A 6,000-nucleotide genomic window follows, 5' to 3' on the forward strand; every position below is an offset into this window, starting at 1 on the left:
ACTCCTGGTCCATGTTCTGGCTAGGTTGTCATCTCATCCGATAGATAAATAGATAGATAGATAGATAGATAGACAAAGAGATATGACATAGATATTTGATAAAAACCTCATTGTCTTGGGTTGAAATGTTGCATGGGGTGGATAAATAGGGCTGATCCTGCTTTCTGCCAGGAGGGGGAGTTCCTGTCGAGAGACAAAGAGGAGACGAAGCACACTGCAGAGCTCCTGCTCCTGTTACAGATTCTCCAGAGAGAACTACTCCAACTTTCCTCAAGTGAAGCCTTGAGACACCAGCATGAACTGCTACCATCAGCATTGAAGACACTGCTGGTGTTGGATTACTGCCGAGCCACCCATCACCAAACAACCAGTAGACCAGTGTTACCTTAATGCTAAATTGCCACCAACCAACCTACCTCCATGTCCTTATTGGTGACAGAGGAGATTTGCACTTAAAGACTACTGCTACTCTATGTATTTAAAGTTCTACATTGCGCTTGCACATGCAGCCAAGCCATGTCCACCTGTGGCCGTACAATTGTGTGACTACTGGTTGCTGGGGTGGGCATGGTTTGGCCGCATGCAGCAAGCAGCACCGTGGGGTTGTACTGGGTCCAGTCGGGTCCTGCCAATGTGCTCCAGAGGCAGAAGTCTCTAAGCAGATGTGAACACTGCCTTAGAAGTAAACTAATTACAGGCTTCTTATACATTGGCGACCCTTGTATATATGAATCTAAAATATGGATATTGTTTACGTGTGTCGGGCAACCATGTTCTATGACATATCCCGTGTTTATAGAACCTGGCGCCATCATAATAAAGGATAAATTCTTGTTTACTGACGATGGGAGGTTAATGAATGGCTGCGAGGTCGTGATCTCTTACAGAACGTTCTCATTTGTCATAAAAAACAAGAGCAACAAATGTTCCTTCCACATCCTAATCGTGTTCTCATGACGCCGCCCGGATTTTTTTATGTTTTCGTGCTGTCGAATGGGGCGGGAGTTTTCTTGCAGCTGAGACACCAGGTCGGTGGTACAATACGTCTTGGGCGCTGTTCAAAGTACGAGCAGCGCAGCACGAGAATGAGATGTCCTGACGTGCTTCTCTGAAATCCACAACCTCTATGGGTTTCCAGAAAGATCAGTAAATTAATCTAAGCTTCTCCCAAGTCAGATGACCCTTTCAGATGGCGTGTCAACTTTGGACGCTGCATTGTGCCCTGGTGTGAACGTTCTGCCTGCAGTCTCTGTGCCCGCTCGGCTCAGACCCATTACACCGGGGAGCGTAATTGTATTTACTAATCTCTGTCCATTTTCGATGGGATTTTCATGCCCAAAAATGTCTCCATCCAGCTAATCAAGTAAAATATGTATAGCTGAGAGCCTAATGTTGCTTTACATTTCATACTTATCTAATGCTCAAGTCAAATGCAAGTTTCTGCTGGCTTTCTCTTAGGACTGATTTCACATAACCTAGAAGTCCTTCTGAGTCAGTGCCTTGACAACTCTATTAAACCAACACACTGCCAGATAGGGTTGATCCAGCTGATAAAAAATGATACCTGTCTTCTGAAAATCGGTTGTGGCGTTCCTTAGAGAAAAAAAAATGACTTTATGCAAATAGAGGCTCCATTGCACTAAGTGGCGGGGCCTAGCCCCAGGGTGCACCGAAGCTTCTCAGATTTCCAGTGCTGGCCAGGAGATAGTCACAGCTGCTCCTTTATCTCCGTCACTCTCTGCGCAGTAACTGCTGTACATGTCACAGAGCATGCTCAGTACACTCCTCCATAGATGACAATGGATTGCTTCATAGACAATAAGTAATGGGAAGAGTTCATCCTCCCTCCCGCTAAGCACAGTAACCTCGGCATAATAATCTTTATTTCTATAGCGCCAACATATTCTGCAGCGCTTTACAATTACAAGGGGTTCATGTACAAACAGTTAAATAAATAACATAGCAACAAACAAGTCAATAATTAGAACAAGAGGAACGATGGCTTCTGCTCGCAAGAGCTTACAATCTATGAGGAGATAGGGGTGACACAAAAGGTAAAGGTCTTTCTTTTGTATGTCCAGCCATCTTGTGAGCCGGTCACCAGCTGATATATGAAGTGCTTGGGTGCGGTGGAGAGTTTGGTGGAGGATCAAGTTCAGAAAATGATGATAAATGGGCTATATATGGTGAGTCAGATCAGGGGATCTGATCGCCCACCGTAAAAAGATGTGTTTTTAGGGAGCGCCTAAAACTGTGTATATTGTGATATAACCTAATTTCTTGGGGTAGGCCGCAGGGATGGCTAACCTCCGGTACTCTAGCTGTGGTGAAACTACGACTCTCAGCATGCTCCATTCATTTCTATGTTCTTCTGAGAACAGCCAAGCAAGTGTGCATCTTGGGAGTCATAGTTTTACCACAGCTGGAGTGCCGGAGGTTCGCCATCACAGGGGTAGGGCATTCCAGAGATTTGGTGCAGCTCAGGAGAAGTCTTGATGCCGGGAGTGAGAGGTTCAGATCGTAAATAGTTTGCAGAGCATAGAGGGTAAGGTGGTAGAGAGAGATCAGGAAAGAGATGTAGGAGGGTGAGCACTGTGGAGAGCCTGGCTGCTGCGCTAAGGATAGATTGAAGAGGGGAAAGCCTGGTGAAAGGGGAGGCCAATTAATAGGGAGTTACAGTAATCCAGGTGGGAATGGATCAGGGCAACAATGAGAAAGGAGTGGATTCTAGAGATATTTTTGAGGTGCAGGCGACATAAGCGGGTGAGAGATTGAATATAGGGGGTGAAGGAAAGATCAGTGTCAAGCATAACACAAAGACAGCGGGCATGCTGCCTAGATGTGATGGCAGTGCCACACATTGAGATGGAGATATCAGGTTTGGGTAGGTTAGTAGATGAGAGAACTCAAGAAGTTCAGTTTTTGAAAAATTCAGTTTCAGATAGGATGTTAAAGGCGGCGGAAAGACAGTCAAAATCTCAGTTCTGTAATACAGCAGGGGTGATGTCGGGGGATGAAGTGTATAGTTGGGTGTCATCATCATAGAGATAGTACTGCAGATGGTCTGTTCAATTGGGGCTGTGTAGAGGAGAGGAGACGGCCTAGGACTGAACCCTGTGGAACCCCAACAGCAAGAGGGAGAGGAGAAGAAGTGGAGCCAGCGAATGATGCACTGAAAGAGCGGTCAGAGATATGAAGAAAACCAGAAGTGGGTCAATAGATTAGAGCATGGTGAGTAGGATATGGCAGTTTACAGTGTCAAAAGCTGCAGAGAGGTCAAGGAGAATGAGCAGGGAGTAGTCACCATTGCACTTTGCTGTCAGAAGGTCATTTGTCACTTTGGTGAGGGCAGTTTCTTTAGACTGTAGGGTGCGGAAACCAGATTGTAATAGATCAAGGAGAGAGTTAGCAGAGAGATAGCGGATGAGGCGAGAGTAGAGCAGACGCTCCGGGAGTTTTGAGATGAAGGGAAAATTGGAGACTGGTCTGTAGTTAGTTGTGTAGGACGGGTTAAGAGAAGGTTTTTTATAATAATGGAGTAATGATAGAGTGTTTGAAAGAGGAGGGGAAGAGACCAGAAGAGAGAGGTTGAAGATTTTTGTTAGGTGAGTGGTGACAGGCAGAGAGAAAGACTGGAGTAGGTGTGAGGCAATGGGGTCAGAAGTGCACGTGGTAGGACGAGAAGAAGAGAGGAGCCAGGAGATGGGATGTGGGGGGGGGGAGGGGATCGATGACACTTAGTGGGTGGGAGACGATTTCATCCTGGATGTTTTCTATTCTCTCAGTGAAGTGGGCGGCCAGCACAGAGGTCTGCGATAGGCGTCTGCACTTTAGGACTGAGGAGGGAGTGAAAAGTGTCAGTTATTTTGGGTTGTTGGACAGTGAGGAGTGTAGGGTGGTCAAGTAGGTCTGTTTGGCAAGGTGGAGAGCAGAGTTATAGGTTCTTAGTAGTGATGAGCAAAGTGAGCATCGGATCCTATATCCAAAGTCGCTTTTCTCAAAACTTGGGTTTAATGATGTACGGAGATCTGTCTCAGTACAGCATTAAAATGTATGACTGTCACGCCTTGTCCTGTGAATGTGTGAAGGTCTTTCAGACTGGCTGCACACGTGTTTGTTTTGGTTTGGGTTTGATCTGGATCCACCTTCCCTCAGGTGTACTGGGATTGATTGTTAGTGAGGCTATTTATCCCTCCTTCCCCCAGTGGCCTGTGCGGGTTATAATTCTTTCCTGTGAGCTCTGGATGTGTGGTGGATCGTCTGCTCCAGCTCTGCTCAAGATAAGTCCTCTCTGTTATTTCCCATTGTGTGTTTTATCTAGGCCTCTAGGGAGACGCTTGCTTCCTCCGGGTTTGAAGAAGCAGGTTGCCTCTTCCCTTTTCCCTACTGCTAAGAGTTTGCCCAGGGTGTATAGGTTTAGGCACAAGGGCATGTGCATATCCACCATTAGGGTTTGCACATGGGCACAGCAGTTTAGGGAAAACTTTTAGGGATCGCTAGGAGGTGACACTTTTCTCCCTAGCTTTTGCGCCTAGTCATTTGTTCTGTTTGTTTTACTGTGTTTGGTAATTTCCCCGCTTACCTACCTATCGTGACAATGGCCTCTCGGTATTTGATTTGTAAACTGAAAAAAAAACATTTTAAAACTTGTATCCGAACTCAACTTCGGTTCCGACTGGTACCTCGGAACTAAAGCCGAGTTCCCATACAAGTGTTAAAATGGTTTTTCAGTTTAAAAATCAAATACCGAAGTAACTCACTGAAGTCTCGTGAGACTTCGGGAATAACTGACGTTGCCTCGTCGAAGGCTGTACGATTTAATGCTGTACAGAGACAGATCTCCGTACAGTATTAAGCCAAAGTTTTGAGTGAAGCGACTTCGGATCTAGGATGCAAAGCTTGGTTTGCCCATCCCTAGTTCTTATCATGAATTTGTAATGGAATGTGTCACAGAACATGCTCACTACACTCACCGAAAGATTGAATTTGGATTTTACCATTTCTGCATTGTAACCTCTGCAGATGGCACAGAGCATGCTCACTACACTAGCCTATAGATAAAACAATATTACACCATTGATAATAGGTGATTGGACAAGTCCTCTTCAGTAGCCTCTGTACATGTCCTAAAGCATGCTCACTCCAATCTCCCATAGACAACACAGTATTACTCCATTAACGATATGTGATAGTGACAGCTCCTCCTCCCTCTCTGCCCAGAAACCTCTGCACGAGTCACAGAGCATGCTCACTACACTCTCTAAAAATGATTTATTTTTTTATTTTTAATTTAGATCCTCCTGATAAAGTTCAGGACCAGTGCTTGTGCTTTCCTTCCTGCACGCCAAGATTGCATTCTTCATTCCTGTCTTCATCCTACATGAGATCTCTTTTCTACAAACAATCAGTCTTAGGAAATTTCATTTGGTCTCAGTCCACAAGTCCAGCACCATCACTTAAATTTCATTTAAACGAATGTTCCTGTTTAACTGGTCCGCTGTGGTTGGCCAACGAACAATGGGCTTTCTGTATATCCAACCTGTGGCTGTCCGGCACCTGGTGCCAATTCTTCTTAGTAACATCAACCTGCATGTTTTTCAAAAAGATTTAATTTTGTTTTGTTTTTGATCCAAAATAATTTAGGTTAAAGTCTCAATTTGTATTACAGAAGATTACATTGTTGAATTTAAAGTTTCAGGCCAGAAGAGCAGAATCTGAGACAATCACCAAAAATTAATGGTAAGGTTTGGATGCCATCAAGTAAGATGCCGACCAAAATAATTTTCTACTGGTTGTTGACTACAATCATGTTGCATTCATTTTAATGGTTCTTCAATCTAGACAACCCTATGTAAAGCTCTGTTCACATTCTTAGATGGAAGCTCCATAAAGTGATGTGAAAATGAAGAACACTGCAGAGGAACGCAACTGAAGTGAAGGGGGTCCATTGCGCTCCACTGGTGTCCATCAAATAGCGGATTCAGCAAAGTGGCGTGAGTG

Source organism: Bufo gargarizans, chromosome 11 (assembly GCF_014858855.1).
Source record: "Bufo gargarizans isolate SCDJY-AF-19 chromosome 11, ASM1485885v1, whole genome shotgun sequence".
Taxonomy (NCBI): domain Eukaryota; kingdom Metazoa; phylum Chordata; class Amphibia; order Anura; family Bufonidae; genus Bufo; species Bufo gargarizans.